This window comes from Littorina saxatilis, linkage group LG3 (genome assembly GCF_037325665.1).
Source record: "Littorina saxatilis isolate snail1 linkage group LG3, US_GU_Lsax_2.0, whole genome shotgun sequence".
In the NCBI taxonomy this organism is placed as follows: Eukaryota; Metazoa; Mollusca; class Gastropoda; order Littorinimorpha; family Littorinidae; genus Littorina; species Littorina saxatilis.
Window position 1 is genome coordinate 62,824,427 of NC_090247.1, and position 21,278 is coordinate 62,845,704.

The 21,278-nt window shown below is 39.6% G+C and overlaps 1 long non-coding RNA gene across 3 annotated transcripts; it reads right to left on the reverse strand.

The window, feature by feature from the left end:
* Positions 1–10,953: 10,953 nt before the first annotated feature.
* On the reverse strand, positions 10,954–18,862 carry LOC138962896 (uncharacterized). Of its 3 annotated transcripts, none has more exons than XR_011454632.1 (7): positions 18,722–18,862; positions 18,223–18,398; positions 17,738–17,912; positions 16,908–17,022; positions 15,151–15,259; positions 14,102–14,214; positions 10,954–12,703 (listed from the first exon to the last, which is right to left on the reverse strand). It is a non-coding gene; the product is annotated as an uncharacterized lncRNA (long non-coding RNA). The 3 variants fall into 3 exon arrangements; XR_011454634.1 differs by having other exon boundaries at positions 18,729–18,849; XR_011454633.1 differs by lacking the exon at positions 15,151–15,259.
* Between the last annotated feature and the right edge of the window lie 2,416 nt (positions 18,863–21,278).

Sequence of the window (21,278 nt, forward strand, 5' to 3'; positions counted from 1 at the left end):
AATAAGCTTTTTTTCTGGGCAGTTGGATTTAAACCAAATGATTGCATGAACCCCAATACATAGTTCTGTGTGTTTTTCTTCCCATTTGTCCGTTTTTTAAAGAAATTATTAAAGTTTGAAAATTGCGTGTCTAGCGTGACTCTTTGCGTCACAAAAACTCAAACTTTAAAAAAGCTTCCAAAAAATGTTGTTGTTCAACTAGATACACAAAAGAACCAGTTTTGAACAAAAACTGTCGGTGAAAAGGAAAAACAATGAAAATAACCACTATATTTTGAAGTTTGGTACCATTTCTGGCTAATGTAAGCTTTGTCGTCACAATGTCACACTAGACACTTTTTTAGCAAATTACCTTTTTTTTCAACAAAATTTTTAATTTCTTTCTTTTTTTTTGCTAGCAGTCAGAAGCAAATCAAATGACTGCTTCATAATCACAGTTTTTGAAAAGAAGAAATAAAAAGGAATTGTCATTATTGTGTGACAGAACAATTTGTCGTCACAGGTCACACTAGACACACGACGTCATTTGTCCATCAAAACAAAATTTATGTAATTAAAACCACTGTTTTAGAAGATTGATTACGTGCTTTAATTATCGACAAATGCTTGTTCTTCATCACTCTCTTGAGATGACCAGGAAGAAATAATAATGGGCCAGAATTCCCAATCATCTAGGCCGTTTTCTGAACTTCGCGCACGGCGCGCTAGACCGCGGCCCAAAAAACACAGTCCTGTGCCCAGCGATGCTCGGGATACAAGAAAAGGATGGAAAAAAAACCCGACCAGGAGTATGCTGCCTACCTGGATAGACAGAACGTATTGAGCAAGGCTTGGAGGGAATACCGGACCGACGAGCGGAGAGCATTGGATCGCGAGAAAGCAAGACATCGTAAACAGTTGAGCAGGTAATTTACAAATCTGTAGAATCTTCTGTCAAGTCTCCATCTAATCCAGAGTCGAATTAAACATTGAGTATGCGAATTTGATTACCTTTCAGTGTACAGACTGTAACGAGGACACACACACACACACACACACACACACACGCGCGCGCGCGCGCGCGCACGCACACATGCACACACCCATGCACACACGCATGCAAGCACACACACACACACACACACACACGCGCACGCACGCACGCACGCACCCATGCACACACGCATGCAAGCACTCACACACACAAGCAAGCACGCACACACGCACGCACCGATGCACGCATGCATGCAAGCGCGCAAAATGTGTCAGATTTTGGTAGGTTTAGGAATGTGTTTATGTAAAATTCTTTTTACAGAAATAAACCGGGAAAAAAACTACCCAATGTTTTGCGCTAAAACCCGTCTCCGGGTTAATAATTTTTAGTTTAAACCGTTTGCTGCAGACCTGCCGTTTCACACCGAGATTATCATTGCATGGACAATTAAAGAACTACAAATATGAGGATACCGATACTCAACATTACAACTCATAATGTGCGGTGTGTGTGTGTGTGTGTGTGTGTGTGTGTGTGTGTGTCCCAGGGCTCGTGCGAAGAAAGAAAAAAAGAAAAACAGCTCTCCGCTAACTGCAGCAAAAAGGAAGAAAACGGCTATTAAAAACATAATTCGTAAAGCGGAGACACCTGCAGACAGGCAGAAGAAGAAAACCAAAGAAAATGCTAAGTTTCGGCAGTGCAAAAGAAGATCTTCCATGACAGATAAACAGAAGAGGGAATTGAACAAAATAAGAATGGACAGATACCACAGAAAACAAGAAAAAGACAATCTGACGAATCTCGCAAGACCAGTGAGCTTTTTGAAGTCAGTAAAAATGGCATTTAATGCCATTTCCAGGAAGCGGGACAAAGAGTCTCTTCAGAAACAAAATTTCATTAAAACGTTACTCAAGCGACAAGCAGTACATCAAGACAGTTGTAGAACTCTCAAGCAACTGTACGTGCGTAAACGTCCGACAGACACAAAAGTGGAGAAATTCTACGACAGGGAATCAATCGATGTGCCTGGAAAGCGTACAGTGTCAAAAGTGTCAATGATCCAGAAGAAAGTTCTGACCAAGAAAGTGGAGGACTTGTTTGAAATGTTCAAATCTGAAAATCCGTTGTACAAAATATCTCTGACCCCTTTTGCACGGAGGCGCCCAAAACACATCCTGCTGTCTACCAGTCGGACTTTTCTGCAGTGCCTCTGTGAGACATGCACCAACCCAATGTTGAAAGCTGACAAGCTAAACCAGCACTTGTCTGCGATAACGTATTTAATCCGCTTTTATGGAATAACCAATATTTTGTTTATGATGGAAATGTACTGTATTTTGAAGATTGGACAAGAAAGGGTCTTGTTAGCGTATATGATGTTTTACATAGAAAAGAGTTTGTTTCCTATCAGTTCATTTGTGATGTTTTATGAAAATCCCCACAGAGAATTTTGAAATATAACATGGTTCGTGCTGTTGTTGTAAATGTTATTAATAAGATGATGCACGGAAAGGAAGAAATTGATTTGATGGATATCCCCTCTTATCGTGGTAAGAAAGTACACAACGCACAACAGTTTAGAAAAGAATTAGTAAGCATGAAACTTGTTGAACCGTGTGCAATTGGATTTTGGAGGAGGAAATTTAATTATGAAATTGACAAGAAAGATTGGCTGATGAGTTTTGAATCGGTTAAAGAGACAAGGCTACGAGTATTACAATGGAAATTACTTCACAATATTTACCCCACAAATATTATGTTATGTAAAATGAAAGTTGTGGAAGACAATATTTGTTCACACTGTAGTAATAGCATTGACTATATAGAACACTTTTTTTCTTTGGCCCAGTGGTGCTTGAGTTTTGGAAACAAATTGAATTTTATATTTGGGTACAGTTGGATAAACAGATAAAGTTAACTGTGCATGAAATCATGTTTGGAGTTAAAAATCGAAAAATGCATGCAACTCTGTTGAAAGAATTAAACTGTATAATTTTGGTTGCTAAAATGTGCATAAGTATTTATAAGAAAACCAAGGCTTCAATGCCTCTTTTTGTTATCTTCGAAAGGCAACTGCAGATCAGAAATATTTATTTTTGATTAAAAAGTTCCAAGACAAATATTTAGTAACTTTTTTTTTAATAAAAACAATTGTAAATGTTACCTCCACCATCATTACCCACCTGACCCCCCCCCCCCCCCTTTTTCACTCTCTCTCTTTCCTTCTATCTCTCTCTCTCTCTCTCTCCTCTCTCTCTCTCTCTCTCTCTCTCTCTCTCTCTCTCTCTCTGTCTCTCTAAAGATGTCTTTATAATGAATTGTCAGAATGTATTCCAAATGAGTGTGGTCAATTATGTATCTATACATCCGTAGATGCCTTTCATTTGTTTCATGAATTTTAATACTATAGACTTTTTGAGTGGTAAATGTTGAAGGATGAAAGAAAATATATTGTGAGTGGACGGATGCATGTTATTCATTAAAAGCCCCACAATGATGTGCTTGGCAACAAATAAAATAAAAAAAATAAAAAAAGACTCCAACATTACAAACCTTAAAGGCACAGTAAGCCTCCCGTAAACCATCACAGATACTGTCAGGCTTTTACACACAGTACAAACACCCTTCCATGTGAACGCTCACTAAACGGGAACATCCCAGGTGCCCTACGTAAAGAGCGAGCAATTTTTACAGAATTAATTTTGCGGATTGTCTCAGAGACAATCGGACCGTGGTGCGTTTTGGCGCTAGACCTAACTTTTAAAATCTAAATAATAAATTGACAGCTTGTTACACAAACATTCTTAAATCATAAAAGAATTCTTTTTTCATCAAGACAAGATCAGTACAATTCGAAGTTTTTAAAGTTTGAAAAAAGAAAAGCCCGGAAGCAGGGTCACGCAAGGTCGTGGTTCTCGTAGCAGACGACGGTTTATGCCTATCGCAAATTCCTCTGAACAGTCAAAAGCCATCGCTAGAGTTCTTGTGAACCACAGCCGTTTGTTTCGTGCATAGTCAGATAAGCTCACATCGAGTCGCATTCAAATTACTAACTGACGACTACATTGTGAAAAAGGGAAACTGGATCACACGGTTCACGATGGCTCAAACCACGCAAAAATAAATTCTTTGAAAATTGCTCGCTCTTTACGGAGGGCACCTAGGATGTTGTCAAACGGTGAGTGTTTAAATGAAAGGGTGTTTGTACTGTGTGTAAAAGCCCGACAGTATCTGTGATGGTTTACGGGAGGCTTACTGTGCCTTTAACATTTGACCAGAGTCAACTAGTCTTGCGTCATGTCAGGGCGTTTTCTTGTCCTGTGAATATATTTCATGACCCCACTGTGACCTTGAAATGTGACGTAGGTCTTCCATATTTGTATCATCTATGGAGGACATCAAACCCTGGAAATGTGGAAGTTTCAAAGATGTAGCCCTCAAAACATTCAAAACAATGATACTTTTTACTTTTTGTTCACCTTAGACGGCCTGCTATGACCTTGATATTTGACAAGGGAGAACCAAACTCGCATCATATTTGGATATCATCAAAACATAGAAGTATGGGAAGTTTAAACGCTTTCGCTACAAAGCATTTTGAGAAAATTCCAAATTATTCCCTTTTTGACCCGAAGACAACCCCGCTGTGACCTTGACATTTGACAAAGGTCACCCATATTTATATCATGTGTGTAGGCTATCAAATTCTGAAAATTTGTGAAGTTTCAAAGATGTAGCCCCAAAAACATAAAAAAACAATGATACATTTTTTTCTCCTCATTAAGACAGACCTGCTATGACCTTGCTATTTCACAAGAGTAAACCAAATTGAGCATCAGGATTGGATATTATCTCAACAAAGAAGTGTGTGACGTTTAAAAGCTGTTGCTTTAAAACTTTTCGAGAAAATACCAATTTATCACTTTCTGACCCAATACGACCCCGCCGTGACCTTGAAATGTGACGAAGGTCAACTACTCTCTCACCATGTCTGGAGGTCATACAATCATACAAGTATGTGAAGTTTCAAAGCTTTGACTTCAACAATATCTGAGAAAACCTCAAATTAAAGAACTTTTGTATGGAGCACATACCGTTTGTGACTGTGATAGCAATAAATGAATTCATGTTGCTAACATACACATTTTATGCGCTTTTACCTTGATTATATTTAATCTACACCCCAATACTCATATGCGAGCTCAGTAGAAATGAAAGTTCTAGAAAAAAAATGGAAAAAATCAGGTTTATGTCCTTACATGCCACAAGAGACACTCGTCAAGCCTCAACTTAACGGCCAAATAACACAGCCGTTGTGAAAGATTTTCCCTTTTCTCCTTTAGAAACTATATACTGAATGTGTTAAGCAACTCAAAACACCAGTCATTTTACTTTGGGTGTACTTTGATTTTCGAAGCTGTCAGACAGCACCTTTTGACATTGGCTCATATATCTGTCTCTTCGTAATATGGGGATGATTCTGGTGGGAGATAAGCACCGATTAGCAAACAGTCAGTGTCGATCCCCAACACATGGTGAGACAACTTCAACACAATAATATTATCCGTTTCTATCTCAATCTGCTTAATGTACTTACACAACTCCTTTTCTCACTAGAAACATAATTCCCCCCGATCGTCGCGCATGAATACTGTCTGACACTTTTACAGCTGGGGATGCGAAAATTACATGGGATTGGCACTGTAACAATGAGTTCGGTACCAGTTCACTAAATGTTTCCGTGAAAAGGAGAATGTCGTACTTTAACAAGGATGTGATATATGTATCTCTCAAAAAGTTCCAGATGCCTTCGACATTTAGCGTAGCCAACGATAACGTTGTTTTAGAGTGTGTGGTAGTAGTATTAGCGCAAGGCACATCAGGGATGTGAGTGCGCTGTGTGGGTTCCTGGCATACCTGAGATGCTGATGGATGTGCGGAAGGGCCTCGGCCTAACCCCTACCTGCGTTTGCCGTTCCAGTTGTCCAGTAGAGTCTGCTGGCGGGAGGAGGGAGGGGCAGAGGTCTGGGACCGCTTCCTGGTCTGCGAGAGAGAGAGAGAGAGAGAGAGAGAGAGAGAGAGAGAGAGAGAGAGAGAGAGAGAGAGAGAGAGAGAGAGAGAGAGAGAGAGAGAGAGAGAGAGAGAGAGAGAGAGAGAGAGAGGGAGTGAGACAGAGAGAGAGACAGAAAGAGAGATCGCGTCGTGGCATGATTCATTGTACATACTCAGATACTAACTAAAGCTGTGTAAGAAAACTCCTACAATACAGTCAGTTGAATTAGGAGTGCTCCATACGTTTACAAGTAGCGCATATATTATCTGGGGAAACCCGTTCTTAGCAATAACGCGTCATGTTGACGTAAGCAATACCTGCCGGTTCGAGACCTAAGCCGCCCGTTCAACGTAAGCACTTCGATTTCAAAAGAGTTCGAAGAAACCGGCCAGTATGTATCTTTTATTTAAAATGTACACTCTAAGAATATCGTTTGAAAACAAGGTAATCATTTCGTGATCAGTGCTGAGGTTCAAAGCCCTGCGTATTTGGTAACGTTTATTTATATTTAAAGCTGACACGCATCGACCTATGCTACAGTGCGTTTGACAACATAGGCCTACTATCCGCACACAGGTTTCTATGAAAGTGACGTTATTGAGTCAACAACTAGGTTGTATTTCGTCTCGAACCAACAAAAGCATTCATAGCTCATGTTTGGAATTCAAAGACTAATATTTTTTTCACCGTGTGAAAGTAGTGATACAACAGCTCTGGCTTGACAAAACTAAACTTGAGGTTTTGCCAATGTTACACAGATCATCTTATCCTTATCATGGTCGGCGTGTTCGGGTGAATCTATAAGGAATAATTTCATGGCTACCATGATATTTGTCGACGACTTAACAGACATGTATTTTTTTTCTTCAAATGTATCGATATGCATGTTGTATAACATTAATGTATAGAGGCTCAGTCTTACATATCAAGGTTACATATTAAAAGGTGTGAATAACAAATACACACAGAAGTGATGAATTATATCGGCTGTAATAATACATGTACACAACATTGCAAGTAATACTTTATTTAAAGACAACTAAAGCATTTTTTTTTTATCAGAAGGAAGTTTGCTTTTGTGGAAAATAACACGTTATCCCAATCAAATCTATGCCATCTCTTCAAAGAGTTTTAATGTAAAACTGAAAACGGTACACACAACAACAACAAATCTAGTTGACGCGTGAAAAAATAAGTGTTAGGCTAATTGTTTTCTATCGTTTTACTTGTGAAATCTTGATTCAGATAAAACTGTGCTATTCTTTGCAGCATTTACTACTAAAGCAAACCAAAGCTAACGTCTGACAGTGTTTCAACAGTATCCTTTCATCAACCATAACTCTGTAGCACCCATGTGTGAACATGTGTCACAGTTGCTTCCCTTGAGTTAAGATGTCTCTTTATTCAATGATCGCGGCGCTTTTGTGTTTGAGCGTGTGTGTGTGTGTGTGTGTGTGTGTGTGTGTGTGTGTGTGTGTGTGTGTGTTTGTGTGTGTATGTGTATGTGTGTGTTTGTGTGTGTGTGTGTGTGTGTGCGTGCGTGCGTGCGTGCGTGCGTGTGTGTGTGTGTGTGCGTGCGTTCGTGTGTGTGTGTGTGTGTGTTTATGTGCATGCGTTCGTATGTGTGTGTTGGGGGGAGGGGTCAGGTGGGGGTGGGGGTTGGTGTGTTTGCGGGTGCGTGCGTGTGTGTGGTGGGGGGGGGGGAGAGGGGGACTGGAGGTTGGGGGGGGGGGGGAGTAGGTGCGTCTGCGGATGTGTGTGTGTGTGTGTATGTGTGTGTGTGTGTGTGTGTGTATGTGTGTGTGTGTGTGTGTTTTGTATGTGTATGTGTTTACTGTTTCAGCGTAAGCGTACGTGAGTGCGTGCATGCGTGTGCGTGTGTGTGTGGAGGGAGTGGGGAGTAGAGGGGGTTGGAGTGTTAGTGTGTCTGTGGATCTGCGTGTATGTGTGTATATATATATATATATATGTGTGTGTGTGTGTGTGTGTGTGTGTGTGTGTGTGTGTGTGTGTGTGTGTGTGTGTTTGAATAATTATGTGTGTTTGCGTGTGTGTGTCTGCGTGTTTGTGTCTGTGTGTATGTGTCTGTGTCTGTGTGTATTTAGTGTAAGCGTACTTGCGTGCGTGCATGCGTGTGTTTGTGTGTGTGTGTGTGTGTGTGTGTGTGTGTGTGGGGGGGGGGGTACAGTTATAACTTTCGTTGAAGGGCTGTGGATTTGGGGCACTTTGTTTTCTTACTGATGCCCACTTTATTTTCACGCCAAGAAGTTGTGTACGTGTTGTTTGTTCTCTGTCCGGGGAGCTTAATATAGGTCTGCCGTGTGCTGACAAAACCGAGTAAGTCCATTTTTTTCAAAAATGATATTTTTGGTTCATCAAAAAGAAGAACTCAATGCGCATCTTTTGTGTTAATTTCTACTTTTTAGAGTGCTTAAATAAGCAGCTATGAACAGGTAAGTCTACAATCAAAAACAACTTTTTAAGTGTGCATGAATGTTCTGACAAAACCAAGTTTGTCCAAGGGTTTCCCAATTTTCGTATAATGCATAGATGTGTATGGTCAAGGGATAGATCTATGGTATAATGGTAGTTTCAAAATTCTTTCAGACGACTCATACAGAAAAGACGTCATTTTAAGTTTAGAACTCACAAATGACGTCATTTAAAGTTTAGAACACACAAATGACGTCATTCGATAAGGCGAGACATATTGACGTCACCATATGACGTTTTATTTCAAACATTTTTCTTCTCTATATACAGGGTGACCCAAAAAAAGAGTACCCAAACAAAACGTCATAAATTGAACAAAAATAAAGCAATCTTCATAAAATGTATTTACACACACAAGTAGCCTCTGCATGATTTGCACAGAAAATGTTAGCGTTCTAGCTTGTCTTTCAGGAAAGTTATGCTCATTCTACAGAACATGCTCCAAATGGCCTCCGCGCCGATTCAGGCAAAATTGAACTCGCCGCGCAAAGTTATCAATCACCCGCACACACTCCTGTTGCGAGATTCCGCGAATGGTTGTTGTGATGGCTCGCTTGAGTTCTGCGATTGTCTGTGGGTTGTTCCTGTAGACGTTGTCTTTCAGGAACCCCCAAAGATAGAAATCTGGGGGATTTAAATCCGGGGGAGGCCATTTGGAGCATGTTCTGTAGAATGAGCATAACTTTCCTGAAAGACAAGCTAGAACGCTAACATTTTCTGTTGAAATCATGCAGAGGCTACTTGTGTGTGTAAATACATTTTATGAAGATTGCTTTATTTTTGTTCAATTTATGACGTTTTGTTTGGGTACACTTTTTTTTGGGTCACCCTGTATGATTCTCCTGACGATCCTTGCCTCCCTCTCTCCCTCCCTCCATTCCCCTTCACATTGAGAATTTATGTGAACTTTTTGCAGATGACACAACCATACATTCTAGTAACAAAAATTTAAGTCGTTTATCAGAAACACTGCAAGAAAGTTTAAACCAGTTGAGTGAATGGACTGAGCTAAATCACATGTCCCTTAACCCCCAAAAAACAAAAAGCATGATAATAACAACTAGGCAAAAACGCCAGAACATAACCTCAATATTTCACGATCTAACGGTTAATAATAAACTTGTTGAAAAAGTCGACCATCATAAAGTTTTGGGAGTGACCATTGATAACAACCTGTCTTGGTCACACCACATCGAACAACTGTCTAAACAAGTGTCCAAGAAGGTCTATCTATTATCTAGAATCAAGCTCTTTCTGAATTTGGAAGCCAGGAAATTATTCTTTAATGCTCATATTCAGTCTGTTATTGACTACGCGTCTACCTTGTGGGACTCGGCAAGTGAAAATTCATTCAAACCACTAATTAGATTACATAAACGAGCGCTTAAAGTAGTCTTATTAAAGAAAACAACCCTATCTGAGTTAGACTACTTGAACTTAGGCATTCTTCCTCTGAAGGCAAGGCTAAGTTATAATAAAGGTACCCTTATGCATAAAATTATTCATGGATGTGTACCTCAAACCATATTTTCCAAATTCACGTTAAAAACTTCACGCCAATTGATGAGACTGAACATGCCTCTGCCTAGGATTGACCTATTCAAATCTAGTTTAGTCTATTCAGGTAGGAATCTCTGGAACACCCCAAGTAAAAAAGTACTACACTATGTACTATAGTATACCATAGTACTTGTACTATAGTATACTATAGTTTACTATAGTACAAGTACTATGGTACATTGAATTGTACTATGGTATACTATAGTTTACTATAGTACAAGTACTATAGTACATTGAATTGTACTATGGTGTACCATAGTTTACTATAGTACTAGTACTATAGTAAACTATAGTACAAAAGTACTATAGTACAATACATTAGTGTGTACTATAGTACATTGTGGTACATGTACTATAGTATACTATAGTAAACTATAGTACATTTAAATGTACTATAGTATTTTGAGCACTTTTTTGCCAAAATGTACTATAGTATACTATAGTAAACTATAGTAAACTATAGTTTACTAGAGTACATGTACTACAGTTTACTAGAGTAAAGTGTAGTACAGCGTGGTACTTTCGTAGAGTACATTTGTACTATAGTACTTTTACTATAGTTTACTATAGTACAGCGTGGTATTTTTGGCATGGTACATTTGTACTATAGTACTTTTACTATAGTTTACTATAGTACAGTGTGGTACTTTTGTTGCTGTAGATTTTGTACTATAGTACTTTTACTACAGTTTACTATAGTATACTGCAGTACTTTCTTGAAAAAGTACCATAGCCTTAAAAATTACACTGGATGTAAATGTGGCCCCAATTTTTGCTGAATCAATTGTTTTGTGTGAATTGAATGTGTGTGTGCACGATCAGGCCACTCGCTGCAGTCAATCTGTCACATTTGGTAGGAAAGTAAAGGTTCATCACATGTTTTAAATTTTATTTTCATTTTTCGGCAGAGCATTAATAGTCAAACTTATGTAAGAACATTTTAAAATATCCACTAACATGTAAAAGACCCAATTAAATAATAATTTTAAATAAGGTGTCCATCTTGCACAGTGAGTAACCAAGCTGTTGATTTTTGGTAAATGTCCCAATGCAGAAACAGCTTTAATGCAATTTTTTTATAACCCTGTTAACCAGAACAAGTAATAATAAAATGCACGAAACAGATTTATTATAGCACTCTTCTTTGTGGGAATTCATCTTTAGCACAACACATATTTTCTCAAAATTATCTCCCCTACAGCCAAGTTAAATTTCTATGATTAGCTTTGAAAGTGACCATGCATACATCAGTACATGAAAACTCTGTGAACAATCAAAGGAGACAATGATTGTCCCTATTATTGACCGGAACTCTACCCCAATCTGAACTTGAATAATGCAAACTATCAAGCTGACTTGAAGTCATCTAACCCTGTATGTGTGTGACCTTACACAGATAAAGTTATTGAGTTACTTTCTTTCTTTATTTGGTGTTTAACGTCGTTTTCAACCATTCAAGGTTATATCGCGATGGGGAAAGGGGGGAGATGGGATAGAGCCACTTGTCAATTGTTTCTTGTTCACAAAAGCACTCATCAAAAATTTGCTCCAGGGGCTTGCAACGTAGTACAATATTGACCTTACTGGGAGAATGCAAGTTTCCAGTACAAAGGACTTAACATTTCTTACATACTGCTTGACTAAAATCTTTACAAAAATTGACTATATTCTATACAAGAAACACTTAACAAGGGTAAAAGGAGAAACAGAATCCGTTAGTCGCCTCTTACGACATGCTGGGGAGCATCGGGTAGATTCTTCCCCCTAACCCGCGGGGGGTTATTGAGTTACAACGATCTTGCTTCAAACACATTCAAAATAATACCATTTCTCTGTTATTATTATTAATTTCTGTGAACTTAAAAGTTTATGAGGGTCAATTTTACATGGGTCACATCTACAGGTCATCCAACTTCAATAGCCTGTAAAGTATCAAAAATCTAGCTTTCAAAACATTTCAGAAAAATAAGAACACATGCTTTCGCAACACATCCTTGATATTTGTCAAAAATGTGGTTTTGAAAAAATGCCAAATGTGGTCATGTTTGAAATTGATCAAACCATAGCAGTATGTTAACTTTGTAAAGTCTATCCCGAAAACCATCCAAGAAAACAACAATGTTCAATTCTGTCTACCCATTGTAAGTCAGCCTAATTATGCTCCCCATCAGTGACATTCTCCTGACCTGGTGAGTCAAAACTCACTAAATGTCCAATGGAGAGTTTTCAGCATGCAACCAGAAAGTATATAGTGTGGCGTTATGTCCCTTTTTTTCAAAACAGGGTTATATATGTGGCAATAATCACATGAAATGTTCTCTGTCCTCCACATCTGTTTGATTTGTGATTGGTGTCCAGATTATTTGCTACAGGCATCTGATTAAGTTTATTGTAGCTGCTGTCCGGTTCCCTTTGCCAGTGATATCTGCTTTCCTGTTCTGTAACTTGTATTTATGTTCGCCGATGGCACCCGCTGAATAGTTTTGGTTGTTCTCCAATGGCATCTAGCTAGCTGCTTTGACGTCTGTAAGTGGTATCAAGGTCCTTCACCATGCAGTCATCTGCTGGAAGTGAACAGGAGGCTCTCTTGCTTATGACACCCACACCAGAGCATGGAATGAAACCTGCAATGACACAGCAGTATGACTATGAGAAAGCATGCAGACTGAAGCAAAGAGGGCCAAACTTTAAGAGAATGATAATGAAACCTAACTTAAAGTGCCGTGGCTTTTAGTGCATATATATCTAACTGTTATAAGTTGTGTCTGTCTGTGTGTGTATTATGATGACTAAAGGCTCCGAAACAGCTGCACCGACTGAGACGGTGGTGGTGGTGGGGGTTTGAAACGTGCTGGTGCGTGTATGTTTGTGCTTGCGTGTGTGCAGGCATGAATATGAATGTCTTTGTCAGTGTGTGTGTGTGTGTTTGTGTGTGTGTGTGAATTTATGAATACAATTGAAGGCACAGTAAGCCTCCCGTAAACCATCACAGATACGGTCAGGCTTTTACACACAGACTACAGTACAAACACCCTTTCATTTAAACACTCACCGATTGAGAACATCCTAGGTGCCCTCCATAAAGAGCGAACAATTTTCAAATAATTTATTTTTGCGTGGTTTATCTTACCCCTGAGCCATCGTGAACCAGTGTGATCCAGTTTCCCTTTTTTCACAAGTGTAGTCGTCAGTTAGTCATTTGAATGCGACTCGATGTGAGCTTATCTACAATAGCACGTTTTTATGCACGAAACAAACGGCTGTGGTTCACAAAAACTCTAGCGATGGTTTTTGACTGTTGAGAGGAACGGTGATATATGCATAAACCGCCGTCTGCTACGACCCTTGCGTGACCCTGCTTCCGGGCTTTTCTTTTTTCAAACTTTCACAACTTCGAATTGTACTGATCTTGTCTTGATGAAAAAAGAATTCTTTTATGATTAAAGAATGTTTGTGTGACAAGCTGTCAATTTATTATTTAGATTTTAAAAGTTAGGTCTAGCGCAAAAACGCACCACGGTCCAAAAACATTCTGATAATCATCGATCCACGGCTATCGCCAGTTTACATCGATAGAATGAGACCCGAAGGGAAGTAACTCATTTTTGACCTGAGTTCAATCGGCAAAATTAATTCTTTAAAAATTGCTCGCTCTTTACGTAGGGCACCTAGGATATTCCCGTTTGGTGAGCGTTCAAATGGAAGGGTGTTTGTACTGTGTGTAAAAGCCTGACAGTATCTGTGATGGTTTACGGGAGGCTTACTGTCCGGGCGTGATTTCCGGTATTGAATATTCATAACAGCCGTCCAGCACCAAAACGAGGCGCCATTGTTGTAGAGGACCAAGTCCACGAAAATAAATTCTTTGAAAATTTTTCACGCTCGACAGAAAGCAGCCAGGATGTTCCCGTTCGGTGAGCGTTCAAATGGAAGTATGCTTGTACTGTATGTAGACGCTCGGGGAGCTCTGTGATGGTTTACGGGAGGCTTACTGTGCCTTTAATGTATACATCTATACACACCCAAGAAGATAAGGCGCTCAGCAGGTCTGCACTCATGTTGATCCATTATGTCGGAAACAGGCAGGAATTGGATCCTCCACCCGACAGTCACTGAGCTACAGTGCTGCTCTCAGCTATAAGCAAGAGAAAGCAGCTTGAGTGTTTCATCGCATATAATTCCAGTGTTTGCATACTCCATAGCGATTAGCTGAAACTATTTAGCTAAAACATTAAACTATTATCAGTGGAATACCAAAGGGGTGGCATATGTCATCCAAAATATAAGGCAATTTAAAGTGTGATTGACGGGACAGAAGCGTTTCAATGATACAAATAGAGAACACTACATAGCCTACTGTGTGTTACTGGGTTTACACAAGTAAAAGTGAATATTATTTCTTCTTCTGTTTCTTCGTTCATGGGCTTAAGACTCCCACGTTCACTCATGTGGATTTTTACGTGTATGGCCGCCATTCAGACAGCATACGCCAATTTCGGGGGAGGCATGCTGGGTATTTTCGTGTTTCTATAACCCACCGAACTCCCACATGGTTTACAGGATCTTTTCCGTGCGCACTTGGTCTTGTGCTTGCGTGTACAATGCGCCCGTCGTGAATATTTCAATATTTGAAAAGCAATAAGTGTAAATCTGGTGCCACACAGCAAGCCATGAAGTATTCTGTTTTCAATTCCTACGTACCGGAGAGATAACCCATGTAGTAACTAAACCATACACGCACATATGGGCATATCATTGAGGTCATGGCAAGCTGGTCTGGCAGGGACCTTATATATTCCACTGCTCATGATTACAAAGTCACAGATGCAAAGTCATTCTCGTAACACGTTTGGGCTTGCCATTTTCTCGCGAGTGTTTTGAGAATGAAGTTTGTCTCGGAGATTTTGCATAAGCAGTGGAAAATGACATCCCTGACAGACATGTTGTTTGAACCAACCTCATTTACATGATAGACACGCCTGTGAAGAGATGGTTCATTTATCACATCATGACACATGGGTGGTATCTCTCAGGTAGGCAAAACAATATATATCTAAATGCACCAATTTACCTCAAGCACTCAGCAGGTCTGCACATATGTTGATCCATTAGGTCAAAAAACCACCAGAACTCGATATGTTGTCCTAAAGTCACAGATACAGTGGAACCCCCCAAGGATCCTGAAAAAATAATTAACAAGAAGGGCAAAGCCCATACGACTCACATGCTTGACCTTGACCTTAACTAAACCTAGCAATGACATCATACACTAAGAACTGCTTTACACATTTTTCCTACCAAAATACATGTGACCTTGACCCAAGGTCAAGGTCATCCAAGGTATTGCAACACAAAGCTGTTAATTCAAGACATAGGAAGTACAATGGTGCTTATTGGCTCTTTCTACCATGAGATATGGTCACTTTTAGTGGTTCACTACCTTATTTTGGTCACATTTCATAAGGGTCAAAGTGACCTTGACCTTGATCATATGTGACCAAATGTGTCTCATGATGAAAGCATAACATGTGCCCCACATAATTTTTAAGTTTGAAACAGTTATCTTCCATAGTTCAGGGTCAAGGTCACTTCAAAATATGTATACAATCCAACTTTGAAGAGCTCCTGTGACCTTGACCTTGAAGCAAGGTAAACCAAACTGGTATCAAAAGATGGGGCTTACTTTGCCCTATATATCATATATAGGTGAGGTATTGAATCTCAAAAACTTCAGAGAAAATGGGAAAAATGTGAAAAATAGCTGTTTTTTAGGCAACATTTATGGCCCCTGCGACCTTGACCTTGAAGCAAGGTCAAGATGCTATGTATGTTTTTTGGGGCCTTGTCATCATACACCATCTTGCCAAATTTGGTACTGATAGACTGAATAGTGTCCAAGAAATATCCAACGTTAAAGTTTTCCGGACGGACGTCCGGACGGACGGACGTCCGGACGGACGGACGGACGGACGGACGACTCGGGTGAGTACATAGACTCACTTTTGCTTCGCATGTGAGTCAAAAATGAAGAGCCAACACTTGTACAAATTATCTGTCTTTGTACATACAAGCACATACACAAATAAATCTGCTTGCACTATGCTGGCTTTAGGCATGTGTAATAAAATTATTTTGGGGGAGCTTCTCGATTCAACCGGGAACTTTTGTTGTTGTCAAAAGCAATTTATGCCTCAAACATTCTCCCACTCTAAGACTGAACTATGCATTCAGTATGTGTTGATATCTGACTTAAACTCACAAAAATAACAAAGGCTAGTTTGTAAAAAGACACTGATTTGAAAAGAAAATTTAAATTCAATTACATATTATTATGTACTATATAATCTGTTCTGGGGCTTTTTTCCAGGTCTTTTAAAAAAGGATGTTCACAAACAATAACAAACACATTTTCAATCCAATGAATGTTTGCAGCACTGTCAGCCGGACAGAAATGACAGTATGTTGACAAAGCCGTGATAAAAACATAACCTGCAGTCCTACCTTAGCGCAAAGAAGTATGAATGGTCTCTGTGTACTCTACAATCTCTGACTGTGGCCCTATGTAAAGGTCGAAAAGAGCTGGCTGTGCTTGGCCATTAAGAAAAATTTCAGTTAATTCAGATTTGTACAAGGAGAGCATAAAAGCATACATTCACAGCATGTATGTCTTATTATTGTTATTGCTATAGGTCTATATATCTATGCCACAATGACACAGCAAATACGTACATTCATACAGACATATTCATTTACTCATATAATTTAAATTATATAGCACCACAGGAATATGTTAATATCAAAATCTAATATGAAATTTCCTACACACACCCATGAAGTTCAAGCCCTAAGCAGTTCTGCACACATGTTGATCCAGGAGGTCCAAACACACCCTGCACTTGTTGTCCAACAGTCACTGCTCCAGTGAAACCCTCCATTTAGGACCCTGAAAGATATAACAAGTTCCATAAAGTGATACAAAACTCTTTGTTGTTGTCCTTATCTGCTGAAGGAGCACCTCCTGTCGCTTCACAGCATCTGTAACACAAGAGAGGACTGAGTATCCAGCCAGAAATTTCATGACTGTATTTTTATAATGATGATCAACAAAACTTTTTAAGGGCTTTTAAAATGATATGACAAATATAAAGTCAGATGCACTTCACCCATTGTTATACTTAAACATAGAACTAAGGCTTGCTCATACAGTGGAACTCCCCTTGTTAGACCTCAAAATATCTGAGAAAAATAGGCCTTAAAAAGGACCCCTGGGTGTCTTAAAAAGGCCGTTGATTGATGATTCACAAAGGTTATTCACAGAAAATATGAAAAAAGCAAGGTCCTAAAAGGGAGTGTGTCTTTAAGTGTGTGTGTCTGTCTGTGCATCACAATTAAGGGCTAAACAAAAACAAACACACACCCAAGAAAAGCAAAATTTGTTTGAAAATTTGATCAAACTCCAAGACAGTGAATCAAACAAGAAATGTCCATCACTGATTCAGACGCAGTTTATATTTGAATGTATGTGTGTGTGTTGCAAACATTACACAAAAGTGGATCATAAATTTTATACCAAATTCAGCTATGCTAGTACAATATAATTGCAAATTACATTAAATTTGAAATGAAATTTTATAATTTGTTGTTAATAATTTACTTACTGGTTAAAGAGTACAACTTTTCACAATTTCAGCACAGAGAATGGAATCCTTGGTGTCTGCTTCCTTTTCTATCTGAATGACTCATTGGTACAGCCATCTGTCATCACCCTGCCGACTGTTTTTTTGACCTGGAGTCCAGAAGCTTCCCCACCAACTCAGGCAGTTTTGTTTTTCACTAAAAGTAAAAGAATAAAGGTCAAATAGATTTGCACAAAGGAATAAAAAGAGGTTTTCTAGTAATCCAAATAAAGCATGCAGAAATAAAAACACAAAAAGTAACATCAAACAGTTTTGCCTCTTGTGCCCCCAAGACACTGGAATAATTACAGGCCACCAGATAGGCCGTCCATCACTGAAAGTGAACAGAAAAACTTGATGTTTAAATATGTGTGTGTGTGTCAGTGTGTGTGTGTGTGTGTGTGTGTGTGTGTGTGTTATACAAGTGGTACGGGTAATTTAAGACAAGAGTTTAAAATGTCACTTACTTGTTGTCCCTGTCAGTGTAAACTTTCAGCACAAAGAAGAATGGAAACATTGGTGTTTTTGTCGGTTCCGTTCCAATTGAATGATTTGGTACAGCCATGCCATCAAGTTGATCAACCAGCTCACTGTTCCTGTTACCAGTTCAACCTCTTTTCCACATTGCCGACAGATTTTTAATCTGAAAAAGTCATGTATACATGTTTTCAAAATGGGAATTTACAAGTAAACAGTTAACGAAATAGTCCGCCTCTGTCACGTACTCCGTGGGGCAGCCAGATCCAGATAGAATCAACAAACAAGTAAAACTCAAAGTAAAAACATCAAACTCAAACTCAAAGAGAAAAAAACCAACCAGACGGCCCAATGGTCACTGTAAATAAATTGTATCAGATTCAGATTCTCACAATGGTATCAACTTTGCAAATCTCAAAAATAGTCGGATACGGGTAGTGACAGTGATAGTGAAAAAGAGTTGTGGGAGTAAAGAATAATTATACGTACTCCTCACTCGATAGTCGATGACTTGGCAGTTACAGTTGCAAATCACTCGATAACTCCTGAGCGAATCTGGATACGATTACGTGGAAAACTCTTGAAGGCTTACTTCTCAGTCCAGGTCCGTCTTCTGCTCTCTGAATTATGGTTAAACTCTCTTGGTGGGTTCCTTTTGTGATGTTGTAGCCCGCTTTTTTCCAATCTCCCTGGTGCAAACTCTTTCTTGGGAGTTTGTTCGTTGAAAATCAGTTACTAGTGCTGTCCCTTGATTTACTTCAAAGTGGTCTCCTCTTCGATTTTTAAGGGACATTACTCTCGCATGCGAACCCTTTATTCGAATCGAAAGTAGCCGGCTCAGTTTGTTTTTGTTTTTGTTTGCTAGTCCAATATTTTATGTATATATACTCAACCAAAACTTAAATGTTTTTACTAGTTATTTACTTTTATGAGTTACTGTTCCGTTTAGGTACTGCTCTGTTCATTTTAGCATGTGCATAGATATGCGAACGCACACAAGTGTGTGTGTGTGTGTGTGTGTGTGTGTGTGTGTGTGTGACGGTGTGTGAGTTTACGCAGTATGTGTGTGTATGGGGGATGTGTGTATGGGGGGGGGGTGTGGGGGTATATATGTGTGTGTGTGTGTGTGTGTGTGTGTGTGTGTGTGTGTGTGTGTGTGTGTGTGTGTTTCGGTAAGCGAATGTCAGCGGTTTGTGTGTGTGCATGCGTGTGGGCGTGAGTGCGGCATGTGCGTGTGCATGCGTGCGTGTGTGTGTGTGTGTGGGTGTGCAGTCTTTGGCTTACGTTTACAATTATTCTCTGTATATGTTCCAAGGCAGGGCCGGACTAGGCAAAGAGGAGAGAGGGGGGGGGGGGGTTGCCAGTGGTGGTCCAGGGGAATGTTCCCCCTGGCGGGGTCAAGGGGCAGAGCCCCTTGTGGGGGTCAGGGGGCGAAGCCCCCTGAAGCTGATGGGTAGGTCATATTCTGAGATAGGAAAATGGTCGCTCCTTGCATGAAACGGCATAAAATAAACAATAATAAAAATGTTTTAAATAAGTGAGGTACATGTTTAGGCTAAGGGGGGGGGGGGGGTTGCGCAACCCCCATAACACCCCCCCCCCCGGTAGTCTCTCTCTCTCTCTCTCTGTTAAGCATTCGATGTGTACATATTCCATAACCTTTTTTTAAAATCTCATATTGTGTGTGTGTGTGTGTGTGTGTGTGTGTGTGTGTGTGTGTGTGTGTGTGTGTGTGTGTGTGTGTGTGTGTGTGTGTGTGTGTGTGTGTGTGTGAATGTCCGTGTATATGATGTGATTAGAATAGGGGTGCCTCTCTGCATGGGTGAAAAAACACTTGTTTGTAATGCTTGTATGCCACAACGCTCTCTCTGTCTCTCTCTGTCTCTCTCTGTCTCTCTCTCTCTTTCTCTCTCTCTCTCTCTCTCTCTCTCAAATTATTTAAAATGAAACAATATTTTACACACAGCAAAATTCAGTCAACTTCAGGTCAAATCAAGAACTTTGCACTTGATCCTACATGAAGAATTATTTTGACAAACGTTAAATTTAACATAAAAAAGGTATTGTTTCAAAATTTCACTGCAGACCATTTTACTAAGCGTTTCGGGCGGGCGGGAAATAGCTCAGTCGGTAGCGGCGCTGTCTTCAAAACCAGTTGTCGCAATCGGCGTGGGTTCGATCCCCACGTTCGGCGAGGGATTTATTTCCCAGAGTCAACATCGTGCAGACTCTCCTCGGTGGCCGCATGCACACGATAAAGAACCCAAGTTCACAGCGAAAGTCTCAGGGCTCGGAAACATGAATACACGCATGCAGGAAACAAAATGTGTGGGTATCGCCGTATACTGTATGGCAGCTCGCTTTCCCCATGGAGAAAGCAGCCCGAATTTCCATGAGGGCAACCTCACAGGACTATATACAATCTTATCCTTATCCTCTACCTTTTAAGGCAATTGTTAAATTCTCTTTTGAAAACTTTTTTGTGAGAAGCGTTTCCAGCTAACGTTAATGAAAAATTAATTTCACATTTGATGCTAACTGTTTACAAAAAACTAACTATACTTATGTACATCTGACGTTACAAAAGTCCTTTCTCCTAAGTGAATATGTGCGTTCCCACGTGTTTGTGTGTGTGCACGTGCGAGCGTGTGTGTGACTGTGTGTGTGTGTGTGTATGTGTATGTGTGACGGTGTGTGTGTGGTGGTGGTGTGTGTGTGTGTGTGTGTGTGTGTGTGTGTGTGTGTGTGTGTGTGTGAGCACAAAGTATTCCTACGTGTATTTTGCAAATGCACAGTTAACAAGTTTGAAAATATCTCATGTCATCTCCAACAAACGGCTTAATTCACACACACGCACGCACAAAACATAATGAATCTTATATGTATGACTACCTTGTAAAAACACACACAACACGTTTACATGCACAACTGGTGATATAAAACACAATTTTAAAAACAATGTTTTTTAATCAAATTTAAACAAAAAAAGTAATACTTAGCTGATAAGTTATATCAATAAAACAATAAAAATAAAAACACAAAATGC